This window comes from Triticum dicoccoides, chromosome 6B, assembly GCF_002162155.2.
Source record: "Triticum dicoccoides isolate Atlit2015 ecotype Zavitan chromosome 6B, WEW_v2.0, whole genome shotgun sequence".
NCBI classification, from domain to species: domain Eukaryota; kingdom Viridiplantae; phylum Streptophyta; class Magnoliopsida; order Poales; family Poaceae; genus Triticum; species Triticum dicoccoides.
The window spans coordinates 252378876-252392302 of record NC_041391.1 but is presented as its reverse complement, the minus strand read 5'-3'; positions in this window follow the sequence as shown (position 1 = coordinate 252392302).

The following is a 13427-nucleotide window of genomic DNA, read 5'->3' as shown; positions in this document are numbered from 1 at the left end:
CCTCTGCCAGCAGCCTGTGTTGACACACCTCCCCACAACGCCGCCACCGCCCACGTCGCCGGCACAACCGCCTCACTTCCGGGGCACCGAAAGCTTCCCACCCACACTCCGACATCGCCGCAAGCAAGAAGCCGCCTCCCCCACCCTGGCCAGCTCTTCGTCCGACACCACCCGTTGTCCTGACGCTGGCACGCTCGTCGGACACCGCCAGGCCAGCCACCTGGTCCAAGGGAGGCATGTTTCTCTTCTCTTCGTAGGCCAGCTTCTTTGTCGACGCCCAAGTTGTTCGACAGTTTGCCAAGGTACAAAATGGACTCCACCGATGAGTTCTTTTTCCACAATTTCCTATGCGACTCCAACGATTCCTCATCCGATGATGAGGAGATGTTGGCTGCCGTGTTGGTCCCGAAGGAAATATGCCTTAGAGGCAAAAATAAAGTTGTTATTGTATGTTATATTTCCTTATTCATGATAAAGATTATTATTCATGCTAGAATTGTATTGATCAGAAACTTAAATACATGTGTGAATACATAAACAAATACCGTGTCCCTAGTAAGCCTATACTAGACTAGCTCGTTGTTCAGAGATGGTTAAGGTTTCCTAACCATAGACATGTGTTGTCATTTTATAACGGGATCACATCATTAGGAGAATGATGTGATGGACAAGACCCAACCGTTTAGCTTAGCATAATCATTGTTCAGTTTATTGCTATTGCTTTCTTCATGTCAAATACATATTCCTTCGACAATGAGATTATGCAACTCCTGGATACAGGAGGAATACCTTGTGTGCTATCAAACATCACAGCGTAACTGGGTGATCATAAAGATGTTGTACATGTATCTCCGAAGGTGTTTGTTGAGTTGGCATAGATCGAGATTAGGATTTGTCACTCTGAGTATTGGAGAGGTATCTCTGAGCCCTCTCGGTAATACACATCATAAGCTTGCAAGCAAATGACAGAGGAGTTAGTCACAAGGTGATGTATTACGGAACGAGTAAAGAGACTTGCCGGTAACGAGATTAAACTAGGTATGAAGATGGACAAAGAGAATTACGTATGTTGTCATAACGGTTTGACCAGTAAAGATCTTCATAGAATATGTAGGAGCCAATATGGGCATCCAGGTTCCGTTATTGATTATTGATCGGAGACGTATCTCCATGTCTACATAGTTCTCGAACCCGTAGGGTCCGCACGCTTAACGTTCGTTGACGATATAATGTTCTATGAGTTATGTAATTTGGTGACCGAATGTTGTTCGGAGTCCCGGATGAGATCACGGACATGATGAGGAGTCTCAAAATGGTCGAGAGGTAACGATTGATATATAGGACGATGGTATTCAGACACCGGAAGTGTTTCGGAGGATACCGGGTACTTATTAGGTCACCGGAAAGGAGTTTTGGGCACCCCCAGCAAAGATATGGGCCTTATGGGCCAAGAGACGAAACGCACCAGCCACAAGGGGCTGGTGCGCCCCCATATCAGGTCGGCCTAAGGAGGAGAAGGAAAGGGGGAAGGGAAAGGAAAGTGTGGATTAGGATTCCCACTTCCTTCTCCCCCCCTCTTTCCTTCCCCCTCAGTTATATATGGCAGGGGGGCGTTGTGATGCCCCCGATTCAATCGTACACTAATCATGCATGCAAACGTGCACGATCAAGATCTGGGACTCACGGGAAGATATCACAACACAACTCTAAAAGTAAAATAAGTCATACAAGCATCATATTACAAGGCAGGGGCCTCGAGGGCTCGAATACAAGTGCTCGACATAAACGAGTCAGTGGAAGCAACAATATCTGAGTACAGACATAAGTAAACAAGTTTGCATTAAGAAGGCTAGCACAAACTGGGATACAGATCGAAAGAGGCGCAGTCCTCCTGCCTGGGATCCTCCTAACTACTCATGGTCGTCATCAGCGGCCTGCACGTAGTAGTAGGCACCTCCAGTGTAGTAGGAGTTGTCGTCGACGATGGCGTCTGGCTCCTGGGCTCCAACGTCTGGTGGCGGCATCCGAGAAGAAAAGGAAAGAGGGGGGAAAGAGGGAGCAAAGCAACCGTCAGTACTCATCCAAAGTACTCGCAAGCAAGGATCTGCACTACATATGCATGGGTATATGTGTAAAGAGGTAATATCGGTGGACTGAACTGCAGAATGCCAGAATAAGAAGGGGATAGCTAGTCCTATCGAAGACTACGCTTCTGGCAGCCTCCGTCTTGCAGCATGTAGAAGAGAGTAGATTGAGGTCCTCCAAGTAGCATCACATAGCATAATCCTACCCGGTGATCCTCCCCTTGTCGCCCTGTGGAAAAGAGATCACCGGGTTGTCTGTGGAACTTGCCTGGGTGTGTTTTATTAAGTATCCGGTTCTAGTTGTCATAAGGTCAAGGTACAACTCCGGGTCGTCCTTTTACCGAGGGACACCGCTATTCGAATAGATAAACTTCCCTGCAGGGGTGCACCACATAACCCAACACGCTCGATCCCATTTGGCCGGACACACTTTCCTGGGTCATGCCCGGCTTCGGAAGATCAACACGTCGCAGCCCCACCAAGGCACAATAGAGAGGTCAGCACGCCGGTCTAAATCCTATGCGCGCAGGGGTCTGGGCCCATCGCCCATTGCACACCTCCACGTTGCGAGGGCAGCCAGAAGCAGACCTAGCCCCCTTAATACAAGAGTAGGCTTACGGTCCAATCCGGCGCTGATATGCAACTATCCCTAGGTGGTTTTGGTAATTCATAACAACATATAGCTCATTAAGCTAATGACTATTTCAAGACTATTATTTCAGGAAAGCTCAATGAATGGCATGGCATGGATGATGAAAGTGGATCCCTCAAGATACTAATGACAAAGGATTGGTTCAAGCTCAAAAGCTCAAGACTCTTCATTTTACATTTTAGTGATCCAAGATCATATTGAGTCTATAGGAAAAGCCAATACTATCAAGGAGGGATGAGGTGTTGCTTAATGAGCCCCTTGCTTCATGTGCTTGGTGATATGCTCCAAAACCCTCAACTACTTTCTCACATCCACAAATGACCTAAACCTAAAGCAAAAATCGGTCACACCAATTCTTTCTATCCGGCGCCATCGAGTTCTAATGTCATAGCCACTGCCACAAACCCTAGGGAAATCGGTCCTACCGATAGGGATCTCGGTCTCACCGAGATGGGATTGTAATCTCTCTGTTTCCCTTCGTAATGTTTCGATCTAACCGAAGTGAGCGACCGGTACCACCGAGATTGCAATGTAAACTCTCTGTTTCCCTTTTGTAACATTTCGGTCTCACCGAAAAGAGCAAATCAGTCCCATCGAGTTTACCAGACCAACTCTCTGGAAAGCTTATTACCAAAATCGGTCTCACCGAGTTTGTGTGATCGGTCTTACCGAGATTACGATATGCCCTAACCCTAACCAAATCGGTCTTACCGAGTTGCATGTCGGTCCCACCGAAAATCTTAACGGTCACTAGGTTTACTAAATCGGTCCGACTGAGTCTGTTGAATCGGTCCCACCGAGGTTGGTAAATTGTGTGTAACGGTTAGATTTTGTGTGGAGACTATATATACCCCTCCACCTCCTCTTCATTCATGGAGAGAGCCATCAGAACAAACCTACACTTCCAACTTACCATTTCTGAGAGAGAACCACCTACTCATGTATTGAGGCCAAGATATTCCATTCCTACCATATGAATTTTGATCTCTAGCCTTCCCCAAGTTGCTTTCCACTCAAATCTTCTTTCCACCAGATCCAAAACCTATGAGAGGGAGTTGAGTGTTGGGGAGACTATCATTTGAAGCACAAGAGCAAGGAGTTCATCATCAACGCACCATTTGTTACTTCTTGGAGAGTGGTGTCTCCTAGATTGGCTAGGTGTCACTTGGGAGCCTCCGACAAGATTGTGGAGTTGAACCAAGGAGTTTGTAAGGGCAAGGAGATCGCCTACTTTGTGAAGATCTACCGCTAGTGAGGCAAGTCCTTCGTGGGCGACGGCCATGGTGGGATAGACAAGGTTGCTTCTTCGTGGACCCTTCGTGGGTGGAGCCCTCCGTGGACTCGCGCAACTGTTACCCTTCGTGGGTTGAAGTCTCCATCAACGTGGATGTACGATAGCACCACCTATCGGAACCACGCCAAAAACATCCGTGTCTCCAATTGCATTTGAATCCTTCAAACCCTTCCCTTTACTTTCTTGCAAGTTGCATGCTTTAATTTCCGCTGCCTATATACTCTTTGCATGCTTGCTTGATTTGTGTGATGATTGCTTGACTTGTTCTAAGATAGCTAAAATCTGCCAAACTCTAAAATTGGGAAAAGGTTAAGTTTTTAATTGGTCAAGTAGTCCAATCACCCCCCCCCCTCTAGACATACTTCAAGGTCCTACAAGTGGTATCAGAGCTTTGGTCTCCATTTGCTTTGATTTCCATAGCTTTTGGTGGTCATAGCCTTGGTTTAACAACCTAGGAGAGTATGGCGTCTAGTGAGGGAAATTATCACCGTAGAGGTCCTTACTTTGATGGTACTAATTTTGCTAGTTGGAAGCATAAGATGAAAATGCATATTCTCGGGCATAACCCCGCCGTTTGGGAAATTATTTGTATTGGCTTGCAAGGTGAATTCTTTTATGGGAGAGAGCCTAACCGTGAAGCTAATGCAGAAGAATTGAAGATGCTGCAATACAATGCTCAAGCTTGTGATATCATCTTCAACGGATTGTGCCTCGAAGAAATCAACAAAATCAGCCGTCTTGAGAATGCAAAGGAAATTTGGGATACTTTGATTGTTATGCATGAAGGTACCGACTCCGTCAAGGAATCCAAGTTGGATGTGCTCCAAAGTCAGCTTGACAAGTTCAAAATGAAGGATGGTGAAGGTGTCGCTGAAATGTACTCTAGGCTTGCTCTTATCACAAATGAGATTGTCGGCTTAGGGAGTGAAGAGATGACCAACAGATTCATCATCAAGAAGATCCTAAGAGCATTGGATGGAAAGTATGATACCGTGTGCACATTGATCCAAATGATGCCAAATTACAAATATCTCAAGCCAACCGAAGTCATTGGAAGAATTGTTGCTCATGAGATGTCACTTAAGGATAAGGAGGAACTTCACAACAAGTCAAGTGGTGCTTACAAAGCCTCAAGTGAATCCCCCACATCATCAAGTGAGAAACAAACCTTCAATGAAGAATTGAGCTTAACGGTGAAGAACTTCAACAAATTCTACAAGAGTAGAAGCAAGGAAAGAAGCTCCAAGTCAAGGTCTTACAATGACAAAAGATCTTCTAGTCGAGAGCGAAATTGCTACAATTGTGGGAGACCCGGACACTATTCCAATGAGTGTATGGCACCCTACAAAAGAAGAGAAGATTCTCCAAAAAGAAGAAGCAAAAGAGAAGAATCACCACCGAGAGAGAGGAGGTGTAGAGATGATCGTTATGAATGAAGACCCTCACGGAGAAGCAAGGATTCGGAAAGGAAGGACAAGTCATCAAGGAGCTACACAAAACGAAGACATCAAGCTCATGTTGGTGAATGGGTATCCGGCTCCGACTCCGACAATCACTCTGAGAGAAGCTATCACTCCGATTTCGAATATACTCAAGATGAAGGTGTTTCCGATCTAGCACTTGTGTCAACCAACTCCTATGACATATTTGATTCACCAAATGAAGGAATTGGAAGATGCTTCATGGCCAAAGGTCCAAAGGTAACACATCCTGAGTATATTGATTTCAATAGTGATGAAGATGACTTACTTGTGGATGATGATTTACTTGTTGACAACTCTAGTGATGAATACTATGATGAAACGTCAATAAATCATGCTAATCAAGATAAAACGAATGACAATGATAAGGAGAAGATTGAGCTTCTAACTAAAGAACTAAACACTCTTAAGTTAGCTCATGAAACTATCTTCGAAGATCATCGAGAACTTTTAAGGGCTCATGAGAAGTTACGCTTTGAAAAGCTCAATCTTGAGCAAGAGCATGAGTTCTTAAAAGCAATCAATGATGATCTCCGTAAGAAAAGTTCTTCTTACATTGCCAAGCATTTACTCTTATCTACTTACATGCCTCAAGTCAAGTCTAGTAACAAGTACAAGAAAGATCCTTCCTCTAGTAGTAACAATAATAATGTCAAATCCAATATTGTTGCTTCTAGTAGTTCTCTTGATTCCACTAATGATTCTCTTAGCCAAGTTACACTTGAGCAAGAAAATAGCTTATTGAAGGGAATTATAGAGAAAGGTGTTTACAAGAGCCTTGCCGGGAGTAAGCAATTCGAGGAAATTGTACGCAAGCAAGGAAGGCACCGGAAGAATCAAGGTGTTGGTTTTGAACGAAAGTTCAATGCCAATGGAGTTGAGTGGGAAGAAGATCAATACCCCAAGACGAAGTTTGTTCCTCAACAAGAGAAGTATGATCCTACTTCCTTCAAAGGAACACAAGCACAAGATGATCTTCCACCACAAGACCACAAGAACAAAGGCAAGGACAAGCTTCGAGAAGAGATCGATGCATTTGAAGAAGCACCTAAAGCCTCGGTCAAGTGGGTTCCCAAGACTACGTCAAGTTCTACTTCATCAAGTACAACTACAACCCCAAGGATTCCCATCAAGATGATGTGGATCCCAAAGAAGAAGAACTAGAGAGTTCTTGAGGGTGACTCCGCCAACATTCTTCACTCATATCATTATGGCAAGAACAAGTGCAATCAACTTCCACATATTGCACTAGTTCAAGGAGTCACAAACCCTCATGTTGGTAAGGCAAGGGACAAGGTAACCTAATGATTTCATGGACATCATCTTGTGTGTGCATCACTCTATGTCTATGGATATTCTTCTTTGTTCCTTGTGGGACTAACCCATGTAGGTAAGTTGAAAGTGCAACTCGCTCCAAAGGATTGCTCCAAATGATCTACATCAACATTGAGCATCCACATCTTCAACACCTACATGAAGTCATCATCGACAAAACCCAAGGTTAGTTCATCCCTCTAAAAGGGGATCTCACATCTAGGGGGAGCTTAACTCTAAGAACTGAGTCAAAGCAACTCTAATGGTGTGAACACATCAATGCATTATGTAAAAGTGGTAACCCCACTTGAGCTTAAACGATGAGTATGACCTATGATCAAATGTTTTCATTTGACTCCTAAGTCAATATACTCATATATAGATGACCTAGTCATCGCCAATTGTTTGATAGATGCTAGAATTGGTTGTGCATGTTTTGCCACATATTTCATTTGCCATCTTATTGTGTGAGCATGTTGGTGCATATTTTACTCATTCAAGGACATCCACTTGTTGTTTTGAGTGATTGGCTTCTTTTTCTTTTTGCCAAGTGGATGGACAAGAATGCCTAAGAACCTTCTCTAGCTATCTATGCTTTTCTCGTCTCAAACTCTATTCATGCTACATCATAAAATTTGATCAAGTCAGATACGAACCACTCTGTGTGAGGAGCACTCGAAGTCCCCGATTCGTCATAGACTTAAACTTCCAAAACTTCTTTGTGATTCTCGGTCTGACCGATTCCTCCATTTTGGTCCTACCGAGATCACTAAGTCGATCTAGGTTTTCAATCTCGGTGCAACCGATTTGAACTTTTCGGTCACACCGAGTTGCTGTAACTGTACACAGTTATGCATCTCGGTGCCACCGAGTTGTTCCACTCGGTCACACCGACAGGGTCGGGCTATATATACTCACGGGCAAAAATTTGGAAATTTCTCCGAACCTCTTCGCCCACGCAATAGCTCGCTCTGCCATCAGGGTCTCCAGATCGTCTCCTTGTCGCCAGCCGCCTCCTGTCGCTGGTCTCCGCCGCCGTCAACGGAATTTACCCCCGCTGTTGCCGCCGTAGCGAGTTCATCGCCAAGCTAGGGTATGGACTCGATCACTATGCTATCCTCGTCCGATTCCTAGCACATTGTGTTCTTAATGATTCTTGCCACGATTGAAACACTCCTATCCAGTCAAGCAATCCTTAGATTAGATGGGATTCGAAAATTTAGGGTTAGGTTTCCGCCGAAACCATCTTGGACCCACCGAGTTGAAAAACTCGGTCCCACCGATTTGGCTAACACCATTGCACTAGTAACTCTCAGTCTGACCGAGAATTGCTAATCGGTGAGACCGATTTTAGGACTTTGTGAAACCCTAGCAGCCTCGGTGCCACCGAACTATGACTCGGTCCAACCGAGTTCATCAGTTTAGGTTCCAAAACTGCTTCGGTATCACCGAGTTTGAAAATCGGTTGATCCGAAATGCTTTCTGTGGAAAACTAAAACTAAATTTTTGAATCATTCTTTTGCAAAAATCTCTACATTTTGTGATGCTCATCCACTCTATCTTATCTATAACTCTTCACAGGGTCAGCAGTCAGTGATTTGCAGCATGTCAGACCAAAGTGATAGTCAGAACAGGTCAGAAGAGCACAATCACATGAGTGAGGGCACAAGTCCCTCTAGCACTTCAGATGAAGGCAGCAGGAGCACCCCAAGCAATCTGCCTAAAGCTGCCACCAGGACAAGGAAGAAGAGAACCTCAGATTCTGAGGATGAGGATTATAGAGCAGAAGAGGATGAGGCTACCTCCAAGAAGGTAGTGCTCAAAAAGGAGTATGCCTCAGCAAAGAACACTAAACCTGGACTCAATAGGAAGGTTCCTGCCAAGAGGACACCTATGATGAAGGTCAGAGGATCTACTCAAGTGCCTGAAAAGACTGAACCCAAAGAGGCACGTGCAAAGAGAGTCACAACTTCCAAAACCAAGAAAGTTCCCACTGGAGAAACTATGAAGTTTACCATGGAATCAGAAGATGAAGCTGCTGCTCAGGATAAGAAGAAGAAGAGAGCCAGAACCACTACTGCCCAGGTTCTTGGAAATCCCTCAATGAGGAGAGACTCTAAAGAGGAAGAAGAGGTTGCTGCACCAGCACCCAAGGCACAAAAGCTTATGGGTGATGCTATAAAGTCAGGGGCTGCAACATCAAAACCCAAGGAAGCACCCAAAGCTGCCCCCAAGCCCAAGCTTGTACTAAAGAGGAATACTAGGAGTATTCCAGCTACTGAGAAGAACAAGGCCCCAGTGCCTGAAGTTGCTGATGAGGAAGATGAAGAAGGACAAGTCCTTAGAAAGCTCAAGCCCAAGATTCCAGACCACAATGATGCTCATCCTGTGGCTGAGAATATGAAGTTAAGAAAGGATGCAGGACTCAGATTGTGGAGGCTGACAGACCCATATGCCATCAGGAGAAGAACTGCTATTGATTACAGGTTCCACAATAAGGAACAGCAGGACTTCTATGAGACAGTACTGTTGGACAAGAATCCCATAGTGTGTGATATGAGGTGGGTCGACTGGACCTACATGAAAGAAAATGAAGAACACTATCCTGGAGTGCAAGACAGCTTTGTTGCTTGTGGAGTTGCAGACTTTGTTGGGCAGAAGCTCACAAAGTGAAATGATGAGCTCATTATGCAATTCTACTCCACAACACACTTCTATCCAGATGGCAGGATAGTTTGGATGTCTGAAGCTACAAGGTACCAGTCAACAATTGAGGAATGGGCCAGTCTGATCAATGCCCCAAAGGAGAGTGAAGATGACTTGGATGTCTATGCCAAGAAGAAGATGGACCACAATACCATGTCTCATATGTACAAGGAGATCCCAAACAAAGCTCTTGAGACTTTCAAGTTTGGGTCAGTCCACTTTCTTCTGTCAGGGCTGCCAACAATCAACTGGATCCTAAGGCACACTCTGTTGCCCAAGTCAGGTGACCACAACATGATTAGAGGGCATGCTATCAACTTGCTGCATTTGTTTGATGTGCCACAGAAATTCAAGGTCATGAGCCTTATGGTTGAGACCATTAAGAGGACTGCAGCAGACCAAAAGAGAAGTTGTGGATATGCCCCACAGATTCAGGAGTTGATTAACTCAAAGATGGGCACAGGAACTTACTTTGAAGACAATCAGGTTGTCATGAATGAGAATGAACCATCATCAATACAAGCTCAAGAGAAGAAGGAGAAGGCAAGGAAAGAGAAGGTTGCCAAGATGCCAACTCAAGAGGAGGCATCTGAGTACTTTTTGAAGAACAAGCAGGAGCAGCTTGGTTACTTGATAGCATCAACACTGAGGATTGAGAAGGGATTGGCCACCCTCACTCAAAATCAGGAGAGCTTGGAAAGAATCATGGAACAAAAATTCTATGATCTAGATGTCAAAGTAACTGAGATTCAGTCAGTTGTGGAGCAGCTACAGGATGACATGCAGGAGAGGAAGGGCAAGACTACCACTAATGTATTTGCCAGAGTGCCTAGAGCTCAGAGGTCAGCTGCAGTGCCTGTGACAGACACCAGAGCCACATCATCTGCACCAGCTACAGCTCCTATAGCTCCAGTGCAACCAGCTCCAGCACCAACTCCTCCAGCTCCATCCACTTCAACTGAAGCCTTCGTCCAAGGAGCCATCTCTACACCACCACCTGAAGATCAAGCCTGAGAGTCGATCTAGCACTATGCATTTTCTATGAACTTTTTGGTAACTTGTTGCCAAAGGGGGAGAAAAATGTATAGATCATAGGCTTCGAGAGAGAGAGAGTGTGTTGCTTTTGTTCTCTCTTGCTTTGGTGGTTAAACTTTGTTTGCTTTTGATTGCTTGAGATACTATGCTGTTTTTTGTGAGACATTGATGATCATGTGTTTGATCATAAGCTACAGTTATGCATGTTTGATGATATTATCTTACCTATCCATATGTGATCATTCACTTTGCTTGGTGATGAGTGCATGTATTCAATCTTTATCATTTTGAGCGCTCCACCAAGATGTATGTGACATGGAAGAGTAACCCATGAGCCTAATTCCTTGTGCATTTGTAGTCCAAAGCAAATCCTAAACTATGCACAAATTTAGGGGGAGCTCTTTCTTATCACATACTTCTCAAAGCGATGATGTTTTTCAATCTTATTATCATTTGTCGAAGCTTTGATCTATATGTTGTCATCAATTACCAAAAAGGGGGAGATTGAAAGTGCAACTATCCCTAGGTGGTTTTGGTAATTCATAACAACATATAGCTCATTAAGCTAATGACTATTTCAAGACTATTATTTCAGGAAAGCTCAATGAATGGCATGGCATGGATGATGAAAGTGGATCCCTCAAGATACTAATGACAAAGGATTGGCTCAAGCTCAAAAGCTCAAGACTCTTCATTTTACATTTTACTGATCCAAGATCACATTGAGTCTATAGGAAAAGCCAATACTATCAAGGAGGGATGAGGTGTTGCTTAATGAGCCTCTTGCTTCATGTGCTTGGTGATATGCTCCAAAACCCTCAACTACTTTCTCACATCCACAAATGACCTAAACCTAAGGCCAAAATTGGTCACACCGATTCTTTCTATCCGGCGCCACCGAGTTCTAATGTCATAGCCACTGCCACAAACCCTACGCAAATCGGTCCTACCGACAGGGATCTCGGTCTCACCGAGATGGGATTGTAATCTCTCTGTTTCCCTTCGTAACGTTTCGGTCTAACCGAAGTGAGCGATCGGTCCCACCGAGATTGCAATGTAAACTCTCTGTTTCCCTTTTATAACATTTCGGTCTCACCGAAAAGAGCAAACCGGTCCCACCGAGTTTACCTGACGAACTCTCTGGAAAGCTTATTACCAAAATCGGTCTCACCGAGTTTGTGTGATCGGTCTTACTGAGATTACGTTATGCCCTAACCCTAACCAAATCGGTCTTATCGAGTTGCATGTCGGTCCCACCGAAAATCCTAATGGTCACTAGGTTTATTGAATCGCTCCGACCGAGTCTGTTGAATCGGTCCCACCGAGTTTGGTAAATTGTGTGTAACGGTTAGATTTTGTGTGGAGACTATATATACCCCTCCACCTCCTCTTCATTCGTGGAGAGAGCCATCAGAACAAACCTACACTTCCAACTTACCATTTCTGAGAGAGAACCACCTACTCATGTGTTGAGGCCAAGATATTCCATTCCTACCATATGAATCTTGATCTCTAGCCTTCCCCAAGTTGCTTTCCACTCAAATCTTCTTTCCACCAGATCCAAAACCTATGAGAGAGAGTTGAGTGTTGGGGAGACTATCATTTGAAGCACAAGAGCAAGGAGTTCATCATCAACGCATCATTTGTTACTTCTTGGAGAGTGGGGTCTCCTAGATTGGCTAGGTGTCACTTGGGAGCCTCCGACAAGATTGTGGAGTTGAACCAAGGAGTTTGTAAGGGCAAGGAGATCGCCTACTTCGTGAAGATCTACCGCTAGTGAGGCAAGTCCTTCGTGGGCGACGGCCATGGTGGGATAGACAAGGTTGCTTCTTCGTGGACCCTTCGTGGGTGGAGCCCTCCGTGGACTCGCGCAACCGTTACCCTTCGTGGGTTGAAGTCTCCATCAACGTGGATGTACGATAGCACCACCTATCGGAACCACGCCAAAAACATCCGTGTCTCTAATTGCGTTTGAATCCTCCAAACCCTTCCCTTTACTTTCTTGCAAGTTGCATGCTTTAATTTCCGCTGCCTATATACTCTTTGCATGCTTGCTTGATTTGTGTGATGATTGCTTGACTTGTTCTAAGATAGCTAAAATCTGCCAAACTCTAAAATTGGGAAAAGGTTAAGTTTTTAATTGGTCAAGTAGTCTAATCACCCCCCCTCTAGACATATTCCAAGGTCCTACAGGCGCGCGCCGCTGAGTCACTGACATCACGAAGGCTTCGGCTGATACCACGACGCCGAGTGCCCATAACTGTTCCCGTGTAGTTGGTTAGTGCGTATAGGCCAGTGGCCAGACTCAGATCAAATACCAAGATCTCGTTAAGCGTGTTATTATGAAGTAACCGCGAACGCCGACCAAGGCCAGGCCCATCTCTCGCCTAGGTGGTCTCAACCTGCCCTGTCGCTCCGCCACAAAGATCCACACAGAGGGCTGTCAGGGCAAATGTCCTTTCAGCCCCCACTCCGTGAATCACTCGCGGGCATTCAACGAGCAGACCCGACTTTAATCACCATCTGTATACTATGTATATATGTATAGTATATACCCATGATCACCTCCCGAGTGATCACGGCCCGATAGTATAGCAAGGCAGGCTGACAAGAATGTAGGGCCAATGATGATAAACTAGCTTCCTATACTAAGCATTTAGGATTGCGGGTAAGGTATCAACGACTGTAGCAACAATGACAGGCTATGCAACAGAATAGGAGTAACCGAACAATAACATGCTACACTACTCTAATGCAAGCAGTAGAGAGAAGAATAGGCGATATCTGGTGATCAAGGGGGGGGGCTTGCCTGGTTGCTCTAGCAAGGAGGGGTCGTCAACTCCGTAGCCGAACTGGGCAGC